We start from the raw sequence: 13,125 nt of genomic DNA on the forward strand, positions 1-13,125 counted from the left end.
CAATAATTATTTTACAGTAATATAAACTCTGCTATATTTATTCAATGTATTTTCTTTTCAGTGTGGTTTTTAGTAAAGCGTGTTTCTTGGTTTACATGCGACTTGAGACTGGCGTCGGTTGCTACGCAGAGCATACTTCGGGGCAGGCGAGAGCTGCCGAAGATACCCGAGTTACGGTTCTTGCGGTTCTTGCGGAGAGTACAGCTACATACACAATTTTTGTGCCTGTACACTCGCTCTGAAGAACGCAACGAACTAGTTTTTCTCAAAGCTACCGCCGTTCGAGCGTTTCTCGTTAATCGTTATCATATTTAGCTTCAAACACAATTCTTGAAAACGATATCGCGGTACCGCTTTGGTGAATCTATCCGCGCGTTGATTTTCAGACGGAACATACTCTACTTTAATCTCTTTTTCGTCAACTTTTTCGCGGATAAAGTGATAATGGACATCTATGTGTTTTGTCCTTTTATGGAAGACCGGATTCTTGACTAATTGAATCGCGCTACGGTTATCAACGTATAGGATAGTTTCTTTATCACATGGACATCCGATGTCCGTTATTAGTTTTCTTATCCAAACAACTTCTCGCGCTGCTGTCGAAGCAGCCACATACTCAGCTTCCGTTGTACATAATGTCACTAGTCATTGCCGCTGTGATGACCACGTGACGGCACCGTTCGCTAGACAGAAAACGTATCCCGTCGTGGATCTTCGTGTTTCCATATCCCCAGCGTAATCAGCATCTGAGAATCCGATTAATGCTGCTTCGCTACCGCCGCTTGCATACTCGATACCGTATTCGATTGTGCCTTTTATATACGCGAGGATTCGCTTTACTGCTCGCCAGTGTGTCGCGTTATGTTTACTTAGATACTTGCTCACTGCGTTTACCGCGAACGCTATATCCGGTCTTGATACGGTGGCTAAGAATACTAATGACCCGACTGCCTCGCGATAAGGCATGTTACATTCTTTTTCGTCAATCTCCTCGGTTGGAGACAGTACCGCATGCGGATCCGCGGGCACACTTACCGTTTTTGCATCCGACATGCCGAATTTCTCAATTATTTTTCGCTTATACTCGCTCTGACAAATTTTTAACGTTTTTCGCTCTCTGTCGCGTTCGATTTGCAGTCTGACAAATATATTCGAATTCTCAACCGTTATGTTAAATGTTTCACTTAATCTCTGAGTGATTTTTCTCAGAGTCTCTATATTTTTCGATGCGACCGGTCCGTCATCGACGAATAGTGCCAAATACACCACTTCGTTTTTGAACTTCCCGGTAAACACACACTTGTCTGCCTCGGATTCTTTGAATTCGAACTCATTCAAAAATTCCTTGAATCGCAGGTTCCAATATCTTGGCGCCTGTTTTAACCCATAGAGAGCTCTCTCGAGCTTGCACGCAACGTTTCTGGGATCTTCTTTTTCACCTCGAGTCCTTCCGGAATCTCCATATATATATATTTTCTTTCAGCTTTCGTATAAAAATGCAGTTTGTACGTCACACTGCATAATTTCTAGATTTTTCGCAGCGATCGTCGCCAGCAGTATTCTCAGGGAGTCGTATCTCACTACTGGAGAAAATGTTTCTTTGTAGTTTATCTCCTCACGTTGCATGAAGCCTCTCGCACACAATCGTGCCTTAAACTGATGCGACTTCCCGTCTGCGTTTGTTTTCACCCGAAAAACCCATTTTGAGTCGATGAGTCTCATCTCCGATGTATTTTTCACGAGTGACCGAGTGTTATTTTCCTTGTGTGCTTTAAACTCGTTTTGCATAGCACCCGCCCACCGCGCGGTTTCAGGGCTATTCGTAGCTTCTGCTCACGTATCTGGTACGATATACTCGGCAACGTTTGCGTTTTGTCGGAATTTGGATTTTCGAGCGATCTCGAAGAGCTCTTGGACCACCCTGTGCTGGCTCGTCTTCTCGTGCCTCTTGCTTGTCGTCGTTCTCCCTCTCGTTCTCCGTTGTCTCCATTATCTCTCTCGTCGACCACGTTCTCTTCTTCGTTCTCGTTCTCGTTTTGCGGCTTGCGGCGGTGGAAGTACTATCTCTTTTTCTTCTTCGTTTTCTTCCACTCTTGTCATTATTGCACCGACATTCTCGTTGACTACAAGATTTCGAACTATGCTGACTTTGTTCGTCTTCGGATCGAAAACTCGAAAGTTCGTTGATTCTTCTGTGTATCCGATAAAAATTTACTTGCTCGCTTTTAGACCAAATTTTCGCGTGAATATCTTAGAAGTGTTTACATACGCATCTGACCCAAATATTCGCAGATGCCTGAGGTTCGGAGTTTTTCCGACACAAGCATCGTATGGTGTCACTGCACCACTCACCCACACAGTTCGGTTTAGAACATATACAGCAAACTTCACCGCTTCTGCCCATAGGCTGAATGGTAAATTTTTGGCGATAATCATCGTGCACGCACTTTATGTTATCGTTCGATTTTCACGTTCTGCTTTTCCATTTCGCTCCGGATTGTACGGCGCAGTTGTTTCTCGCTGGATTCCACGTATTTCGAGATATTTGTTCATCTCAATATTGCAAAATTTTCGCCCGTTATCCGAGCGTAGAATTTTCATATTTCGATCAAACTCATTTTCGATAATCTTTTCGAAGATTTTGAATTTTTCATACACCTCGGATTTTCTTTTCATGAAGTACACGTGCCTGTAGCCGGTGGCGTCATTCTTGAATGTCAGGAAGTATCTCGATCCTCCGATCGAATTCGTAGACATCGGCCCACAAACATCCGAGTGCATTTTTTCGCCCGGTTTGGTCTTCATTTCACGATCCATATTCTTTTTAAATGGCAACCTGTGCAATTTTCCCATTTGACACGGTTCGCAGAACACTTTATTTTTGTCCGTCAGTGACACTCCACTTACTAGTCCTTTTTCTACCATTTCCCGTATCGCGCGCTTTCCAGCGTGCCCTAATCGCTCGTGCCACATAGTTAGATTTGTCTCGGCGATATTTGCTTCTTCGGTGCTGTCCTCTTTTACTACCTTGAAGAACATGCGGTACACATCATTTCCTTGCTTCATTCCTGTCGCGAGCACCTCGTTATCGCGCACCACTTTAACTCGATTGTTTTCGAAATTTACTTTGAAGCCACGTTTTGTACACATCCCGACCGAGAATAAGTTCTTACGCAATTCCAGAACGTGCAATACTTACTCAATGCACGCGTCTTGCCATACACCGTCGATAGACTTTTTTATTCGTACCGTGCCTTCGCCAGCAATGCTACAGATTTGATTATCTCCCAGTGATATCTTACCACCAGTGTTATCCGTCTTGTAGTCGATCAACCAGTCACGTCGATATGTTAGATGCCTCGATGCGCCGCTGCCGATCAGCCAAACGTCGCTCTAATCGGCTGGCATTACGTGACTTTCCGTCCAAAGTACGCAAGCATTTGCCGCGCTTTTTGAATCCGACGATACCGAACTTTCACTTGTTTGCACTACAAACGCGCAGTCGCTGGTTTTCCCGCAGTCATCACGCGGCTTTCGTTTATTTTTGCAGTAACGCACGATATGTCCCGTGCCTTGACATTTGTAACACTTTATGTCGTTATTTTCTTTTTTCATTTCAGCCTTTTCATTTTCGGAACTTTTCACTGGTTGTGGTCGTCGATTCTTTCCATTCGCAGCCAATGCTTCCGAATCATCTTCTTCGCTGTTGAGCCTCGCGTCTTCTCAAATCAGCCTTTCCTGTGAATTGTTAAGAGTTTGTCGATTGGGCTCGACATTGTCCCACGCCACCTGCAGCCTACTGAACCTCGTGGTCAGACTCGCGAGTACTGTTGCCTTTATCACTCTCAACTTCTGAAAGGCCTAGGCAAATGAGAAAACTAAAATTGCCCCTAGCGGGTGTTTGAATGATACAAGGCCAAACGTATAGTCACTGGAAAAAATGCCTCGGTTTCAGCTCTCTCAACCAATTATATCCCGTGTGATCAAAAAATGAATGTAATTTTCCGTTTTTTTTTTTTTTAAATTGCATATTTATGATGGATACTTGATGACTTTTTGCTCTATTTCTATTGAGAAAAAACATCGAACAATAGCAATACAAATATTTGGAAGCAAAATTTCATTTCACGAAAAGAAAATTAAAAATGCTCATTTCAATGTTTTCCATTCGATATACAATAACAAATCTCCCACAAAATACTGATTTTCTGTTTCCTTTTACTTTTACTCTTTGCTATTTCATGGATTCGGCGTGAGAGTGAAAGGAAAAATGAAAATCGCGTTTTATATTTCATTTTGTTATGAGACAGCTTACTTATGTTCATGACACAGAAAATTATAAACTTTACAAAACAAAGAAAAAAAAATGGCAACTCACGAAAATGCTATTATATTATGGACAATTTTAATGTACTGATAACACATACATTAAATACGAAAGAAAGTTATCTGGCAGACTAGACTACCATACCCCTGGTTTTGAAATACTCCTGCCTGGAATGTTGATTACTTGATCTGAAACATTGCAAGATTTTCAAAGATGCTGGTAAGATTGGAATACCCCATGAAAAACTCAAAATTTGGGGGTAATGGAGCAATTTCAACACTAGATTCGGATTCAGCATATCCATTTATCATACAGGTACGGTAGTTTCGTCCACCGGGCAAAATTCTTTTTTGCGTGCCTGTGAGTAGTGGGAATATAAGAGTTTTAACCAAAACAATGCGGCGTAGCGGCTGAGTAGCCCCAATTCCTACCTTACCGACAGTCGGTACGTTACCTCCGCGATAGTCAACCTCACCCACGATATTGTTTCGGTCAGGTTACTGACTTTCTTTAGGTCAATGATCTTGCCGATCCCTTTCAGTCGGGCTTCAGGAAGGGTTGCAGCACGTTGACTACTCTGCTTAAGCTTAACCAAGATATCAGACAGGCAGTTGATGACAGAAAACTAACGGTGCTTGTTCTGTTTGACTTTAGCAAGGCGTTTGACATGGTTCCACATCACCTACTTCTACGTAAACTTTGTCTCTTGGGTTGCTCGGATGGAGTGCTTGCCTAGTTCTTCTCATATTCATCGAAGCGATCGTAAGCAGTTGTTGATGACAGGGGAACTGTTTCCTCCTAATGCACCACCAATATGGGTGTTCCACAGGGATCGGTTCTTGGTCCTCTTCTTTTTTCAATCTTCATCCGTGATATTGAAATTGGTCTGAACTATACCCAATACCTCACTTATGCGGATGATACACAGATTTATCTTACCTGCTACCCCAGTGATCTGGCTCGTGCTCTATCCGATCTGACTCTCGACGTGAATTATATCGTCGATTATGCTGTGGTGAATGGACTCAGGTTGAATCTTGCGAAGTCAAAGGTTATGATTTTGGGTAGTGGTGCTTACATTAATCAAATTGATTTGACGACTCTCCCTCGCATTCGAGTCAGGGGGAATGAGCTTCCCTATGTCTCGCATGCACGCAACCTGGGCATCACTATGCAGTCCAACCTCTCGTGGGACAAGCACATTTTGCACATTTCGTCCAAGGTGAACTTCACTCTCTTTCGCCTAAAATATAATAAGAATCTTCTATCGAAAAAATTGTGCATCATGCTTATAACTGCACTTGTTTTTCCTCTTATTGATTATTGTTGCCTCGCCTATATCGATTTAACCGGTGAACAGAACTTGATATTGGAACGATTAATCAATAACTGTATTCGCTTCATTTTCAACGTACCTCGTGACATCCATATCTCCCCATTTCGCAATAGCTTATCTTGGCTTACGGTTTCTAATCGCAGAAAGTACTTCATGGGCATCCTTATTTTCAAGCTTCTCAAATTAAATGTCCCTTCCTACATCTCCGACCTCTTCTCTTTTGTTCCTACATTAGCTCGTTCAACTCGTCTCCACTCTACACTAACATTTTCCATCCCCTTGCATCGTACCTCCACATTACGCAATTCCTTCGTTCTCTCTGCATCTTATTTCTGGCATTCCCTTCCTCCTAGCATCACAACTCTGCAGTGTCTCTCCACCTTCAAGAGGGATCTGCGGGCGCATTTGTTGGCTTCGCAACTTTGAGGGGAGAAATCCCTTCGGAAGCGTGAAAAATAGGTATTTTTAGATAATTTTTTTGGAGGGGAAAAAATATCTAATAATTTTCAAATCTTAACATAATTTTATTGAAGCATTCAAGGTGAGAAACAATTTTTTTTTTGCGATCATACACAAAATGGCGGCGTTATTAAGGGTCTCGGGACGCCTGTTTTCCGTGACATCGAAAAGTGCTGCAGTTGTCACTCTTTTGCTGTTGATCTGAAAAAGATTTTACAAGTGTTATTCGTTTATTGACATATTGAGGAGAAGGATGTACCTAAAAAATGATGACAAAGTGCAAAATTGAAAATTTGGGAGCCCTTTTATTCTAAGGGTCGAATTTTCGACCTTTTTTTCGACATACTTGACCCCAAAAAGGTATTTATTTACGCGCTACCTTTCGAACTTCAGGAACATCCTTCCGATAATATTACTGAGTGTAATCTCTCAAAACTTCATCAAAATCGGTCGATAACTTTTGGAGCTACAACACGAGCAGTTTTTGAAAATGTTGTTTTGAGATAATCGCGTTTAAAGTTTCAACATGTGAAAACTAGTGATTGTAGTGACTTACCGATTAATCAAAGATGCCAGGCGCGTACAGCAGACCTTCTTCTTCCTCGAAAAGCACATTTTCGGGCTATATCGCCTCGCGTTCCTTTCGGATAGTTTGGCATTTTACTTTGGTAAACTCGGCCGGTCGTGACAAAATTTCAAACGAAACTGAATCTGTTTTTCGGGCAACGTATCGTTCCGTATACCTACCGTTTCTGCTATATGGATATATCTATAATGTCCCCTTTATAAAATTGCTCGAAACATCTGCCTGGTCAAAAAAAAAGGTAGATAAGGGAGCATTGTGATGTGAAGGTTGCTCCGCCTCTAACGGTCCGAGCGCCCGACTCGCTACCTGACCGCACGCTGTCGCTCCGCTCTACACTATATGCGATAACTCCGCAAATATTGATTATTTCGGGTTTTCCTTCGGTCAGTATATTCTTTGCGTATTATACTTTCGGAATATGTGAAAAAAAAATCGATTTTTTGAAAATTCTAAAGGGATTTCTCCCCTTAATATATTTGGTTGCATTCACTGCGTGCGGTTGATCGGCTTGCTGGTCACTCTCTTTTTCGTTTCTTTTTCTTTTATTCTTTTCTTTACACTATTTCTATGTCTTATTTACACTTTTGTGCTCGCGGTTTCTCTGTATTTTGATTTTGTACGCTTTTTCTTAGTTTTAAGCTCTTAGGTTAAGTTTTATTACATGGTATTTTCATGTACGCATTGCCCACAGAGTTTTTCTCCAGGGCATAATAAAATATATTTATTCATTCATTCTCTCTCTCTCTCTCTCTCTCACTCTCACGCTCTCCCCCCTCGTTCCCCCCTAGCTTCTCCCCCCCCCCCCCGTTGATCGTTTTCGCGGTTTGCCGCAAGATGGGTATTTTCATAGGATTTGACACACACACACACACACACACACACACACACACACAATGATTCCTGTCGAGACTTGTTTGGCGCAGGAAAGCCGCACGTAAATCGGATAGGGTACAAACCCGCTAGATCTATTGAAAAAATTCCAGGAAATGACCCCTGAAGGGAGGTTTAAAATGGCGTTTTGAATGCTTTTAACAATTTTTTTATTTAACATCAATTACATTTAGTTTTCTTATTCTATTCTCAATTATCTAATTCTGAATTTCAACGAGTGAAATTATACGTATTATTTTCAATATCCATATTAATTAAACATATTATTATCCCAAAATTGACTTATACCAATTTTTTTACAGTACCACTGATCGGATTATATTCAACAATGCGATCATGCAAGATCATGCAGTAGGCAGAAGTATGTGGTGGGAACGTAATGCTACAGTCAAATTCCAATCGAATGTCCGCAGGTCCAGTTTTCAATGTTTCGTTCTGCATGGAGCAATCGATGACGATGAGGGGAGGTTGGTTTATAAATTCACGCCTCGACAGCAATGGCTCAGCTTCTTTGTTATGGTAGGTCATTTGAAACCGAACATACATATCATAGAGAATGGTGTATTGATTATTGTATATATCAAGATTCATATTTCCATAGGGATAGCACTGTGAGTTGAGGAAGAGTTTTACATCTCTGATCCGACAATGATCAAATACGCCAGCATTTTTCAGCGGCTCGTTTCTCCTTGCAGTTTGAAATCCTAGAACGACATATCTCGGCTTCTCAAGCTGCGTCGATGTCTTGACTGACCATATATGCCGCGTTGTTGATGGGAGCATCGGATACACGTACGTTTCCCAGGAACGAAAACTCATGGATATGGCCGGATCCTTGGCGATGTAGTTGAGTAGCTAGATTTTCGGTTCATCTGCCAGTTTGATGTAGGGCAACAACCGCTCGATTTTATTCAGGGTGATTTTAAAGTTTTCCGTCGCCGAGGTCTGAATCACGGCATTCAAATCAGTGTTGGAACGTGTGAGAATTAACTCATGTTTAGCATTGATGATGACTCGAGGATAATCTTCGGCGAAGCCTAGCACATAATTCAACGGCAAAACAACATCGAAATTTCCAACGGCATCGGTTAATTCCTTATTCCCACTCAACCACCCGGTATTCTCCAGACTATATTGCTGGCCTGGAGTCAAGGATACGTAACCCTTCATAGTGCGGGTGATGCCAACATTTTTATTCCGATCAATCTCTACACCATTCAACTCGTAACGAAATTCCTCAAACAAATGACAAACGGCCATATTGATCAATTTCGTAACCGTCACCGCAGCCACACCATCATCTTTCGTGATTTTTCCATGAATGTACAGAGAGCTTTTACTGGGCAGTACACACAAGTCTTGATGTTGGACAACAATGTGGATTTCATCGTTGTTCCGGAAGGTGGATGATGCAAACGGCTGATGAGCATGAATCTCAGAGTGCGCAATCGATTCGTCGAATACCACAGGTTTCTGTATTCTTATTATTTCTTCCATGGTAACACACACGCGGGATACAGCGGACACGAATTATTATTTTCCAAAATTTCCACGTAATCGAAGACCCAGGCTCTGGAGAAACCGAACGTTCACATGTGTCAGTCTCGCAGGCGGTGTAAACGTTGTCAGAGGTGTCGGGCTACTGATGATTTTTGACCATGACGTTTGACTTTTATAACTTTTGCCCAACTTTCTCGACTCAAACACGATTCCCGTTACTTGAGTGATTTCACGTGTAAACGTACAGTAATCGTTTCGCCGCGAAAATTAATCAGCTCGTCGTCTTGATCGACTATTCTCAGCTGTAAATGATGTATCGACTGTACGGCGATTGGCAGGTAAATGACGTTGGTAGGCACTTCGACAATCTTATATCCCGATGGAACGGTTGGGAAAAATTCGTAAATCGTGTGAGCTCGATGCTCGTTTATGTACGCCTCTGTGATTATGCTACACTCAACGCGTAAAGTATTAACCTTCAGTACGGCTACGGGTAATTCAGATTTATGAGTAACGTTTCGTGATAGCTCAACCACCTTAAATCCCAATGATCGGCCGATCGAATCTTTGGGCTTGAAGTCTACCACATAATTGCATGTGACTTCACTATTCAGCTCGTTATTGTTAGCTCTCAGACTAAGGGTGATGTCGGAGGGTAGCTCCTTATGCAGAAAATTTTCAATATCCTCAATTTCATAGCTTCCCGTGGGTATCGCGATGCTCTCTCTGCTGTTGTCCGCTCGTTTCAGCTGAATTTTATTACACCTCTCGTGAATATTGGATATTGAATTAAATGTCAGGAAATCGACGAGTCCGAGAACATAGTTTTTCTCTGGTGATAACTCGATTGGGGGGAAATATTGAGCCTCCAGCACGGAGGATGTGCCTGACAGTGTTAACGTCAATGATTCCGGCATGACTAATGCTTGCTCATGTAACACGTGTCTTTTTATAGTTGTTCGCTGAGAAATTTGAGACACAAGTGGCCGCAAATCACAGTATCATATTCTTGATACCTCTTATGATTGTGTTCAACGCCACCAACACCAAGATACCTCATCAAGTCCTTGGGCGCTTTCAAATCACCGAAACTAACGAAATACACAACATGGTCACCATTTTTCTTGTACGCAACCCAATATGTCCCTGGACCGTTTTTATCCTCAAGATTAATAATTGCGGATTCTCACATTTTTGGTCCTGATTTCGGCAGATCATTCCGCATGAAAATACCTCGAAAATGCGAAATTTTCATATTTTTAGCATAGTTGCGTAAATCAATGTTGGTGAGAGCTCGATGTGGCAGCTTTACTAGTTTTTTGCCGGACTTAAGTACAGGCCCATTCCGCTGCGGTAGGGTCGCAGGTATAATCCTTTACCCAAAGCAATCGCCTCCATTGTTGTATTGTGCCGTTTGGCTTCGTTTAACTGGTGTTTGTTGACACTAGCTTCATTGACAGCTTTAGCTATACCCGCAGCACCACCCGCAAGAGCCCCAGTAGCGCTAAGACCGGCCAGAATTGAAATAAGAAACGGCAGGATGCCGTCAATTTTATCAGGCACAGGTATAACGCAAGGCATACGAATATTCTTCCCAGTCGCACGCGCAGCCACACGAGCACCCGCCAACGCCGAATCGACATTTTTATAACCCGGTCGCATGGCGACCTTTGCTGCTGTGATGATGGATTTGAGATTCACAGTTCTCTTCCGCTGTTTACCCTTCCCGCCAGTTCTAGATTTCTTCTTCGCAGCCACTCCGAGTTTCGACCGCTTCGCAGCTAAGCCCATTCCGAGTTTAGATTTAGCTTTCATGGTGTTGGTGACTCCCCAGGCTACAGCCTTTTCACCCACACTAGCATCCTTGGCCAAGCCGCGATTTCACGCCTTCTCAGCGAGCGCTTTGTCGGCAAGATTTCTCGCTGCGATATCGCGATTCTTTGCGTATGCAATGTCGTGGTCTTCACACGCGGCATCCAGCGGATTGATCCCCAAATCTCCACGAGCCAACCTCTTGGCCAATTTCGTTCCAGGTCCGCAGTACTGATACCCTGGCACATGCAATTCAACTGGGAGATGATTGATGATTTTATTTAACAAACCACCACCGCGCTTCTTGCGTGTGCACATCCTCATAGTCGGGCAACAAATAACGTGACTTCTAGAAAAGGCGGAATTTATACATATATTGTCATCTCAGTTTTCGTTGTCATGCTAACGGAGCATCATGAGATTTCAGGATCAGCCCGATAAACTATCTATCGCGAATTTCGATAAAATTGTTTAACGTGGTAAGAGGAAGATAGGAAAACGAAATAGAAAATTGCTGCCAAATACCTTGAGAGCCATTTTTGGCAGGCCATCCAATTGCGGTGAAACTAACGCTCTTCTCGCACTCATCACCCACGGCAATGGATTGCGATTCGAAAATGTCTACGTCTATTCGAAATCTCTCATCCAGCCAAAGTATCAATTTTTGCAAAAGTTACTAGAACCTGTGCAGGGAGTGGGTTATTTCCCGTTTCGCGAGAACGATGAGGTTGTAAAACCGGAAGATGCTCGCCCCAACTCTGTTATGATTTTCGACGATGTGGCCTGTGAAAAGCAACATAATATCAGAGCATACTTCAGCATGGGCAGGCATCGCGATATCGATAGCTTTTATCTAAGTCAAACGTACGCGCGCATTCCAAAATACCTAGTGCGTGACAATGCAAACTTATTGGTGCTATTTCGGCAGGATGATATGAATCTGAAACATATCTACAACGATCATGTGAACACGGACATGACGTATCAGCAATTTAAAGACTTGCGCTCGGCATGCTGGAATGATGACAATTACAGTTTTACCGTAATAGACAAGGATAGCGAAATCAATGGGGGGCGACAAAGAAAGGGGTTTGACTGCTTTATCAGCATAAACCAACATAAACTTGCACAGTTTCGTTGCAACAATCGAGCCGGCAACATGGAGAGTAGGGTGGGCGAAAAAAAATGAGTATTTTTTTTTTTACTTTATACTCTGGAAATCGGTTGCTAGATACCTCTAAAGAATTCTCACCAAATATGAGCTCTTAATTTTGATAACAAGGTCCTCCGCTTTGCAATCTTGCATTTTTTCCTGAGTATTAGAAACAAAAATTCATATCTCTTTGACAACTGTTCGTTAAAAAATATCTCCCCTCATATTCTTGTAGGAAATCGAACGCTCTACAAAAAAGGTCTCTTACAATTTTTTCGTAAACCTTACCGTTTAAAAGATATCAAAGCTTGAAGTTTGATTATTTTGAGAGAAATTTCTGTTTTGCTTATGAATTTTTTAACTGGCTTACAAAAAATTTTGATGAATTGCACAACTCATAGTTTTGTAGGAAATTAACTGCTCTACAAAAATGGTGTCCTATGATTTGTCGATTAAGTTAAGCGTTTAAAAGATATTCATCGTCAAACTTCAATGCATACTAATTTTAACAGTTTTTGATGAATAATTCGAAAAATTTCAATTTAATTTATAAGCTTCATGAAAATTTATTTCAATGTGAGTTCCTAAGAAAAGAGAAATGTTTTAAACTATTTTTCTTTTATTTTTTTAGTTCTACATAATATATATTTTTTAATTTTTAATTTTCAATACATATTTTTATACTATTTTTATTTAATTTTTTCAGTTTCATATAATATATAGAACTAAAAATAATATATATTTTTTAATTTTTAATTTTTAATATATATTTTTATACTATTTTTCTTTTATTTTTTTAGTTCTATATAATATATGTAACTATACATATACTATAATATATAGAACTAAAAAAATGAAAGAAAAATAGTTTAAAACATTTCTCTTTTCTTAGGAACTCACATTGGAATAAATTTTCATGAAACTTATAAATTAAATTGAAATTTTTCGAATTATTCATCAAAAACTGTTAAAATTAGTATGCATTGAAGTTTGACGATGAATATCTTTTAAACGCTTAACTTAATCGACAAATCATAGGACACCATTTTTGTAGAGCAGTT

General features: G+C 41.2%; 1 protein-coding gene across 4 annotated transcripts in view; it reads left to right on the top strand.

The window, feature by feature from the left end:
* The window catches only part of LOC124307480 (dipeptidase 1-like), a 1,861,010-nt gene that overhangs the window by 417,777 nt on the left and 1,430,108 nt on the right, over positions 1 to 13,125 (top strand). The window lies entirely within an intron of this gene.

Source organism: Neodiprion virginianus, chromosome 6 (assembly GCF_021901495.1).
Source record: "Neodiprion virginianus isolate iyNeoVirg1 chromosome 6, iyNeoVirg1.1, whole genome shotgun sequence".
Classification (NCBI taxonomy): Eukaryota; Metazoa; Arthropoda; class Insecta; order Hymenoptera; family Diprionidae; genus Neodiprion; species Neodiprion virginianus.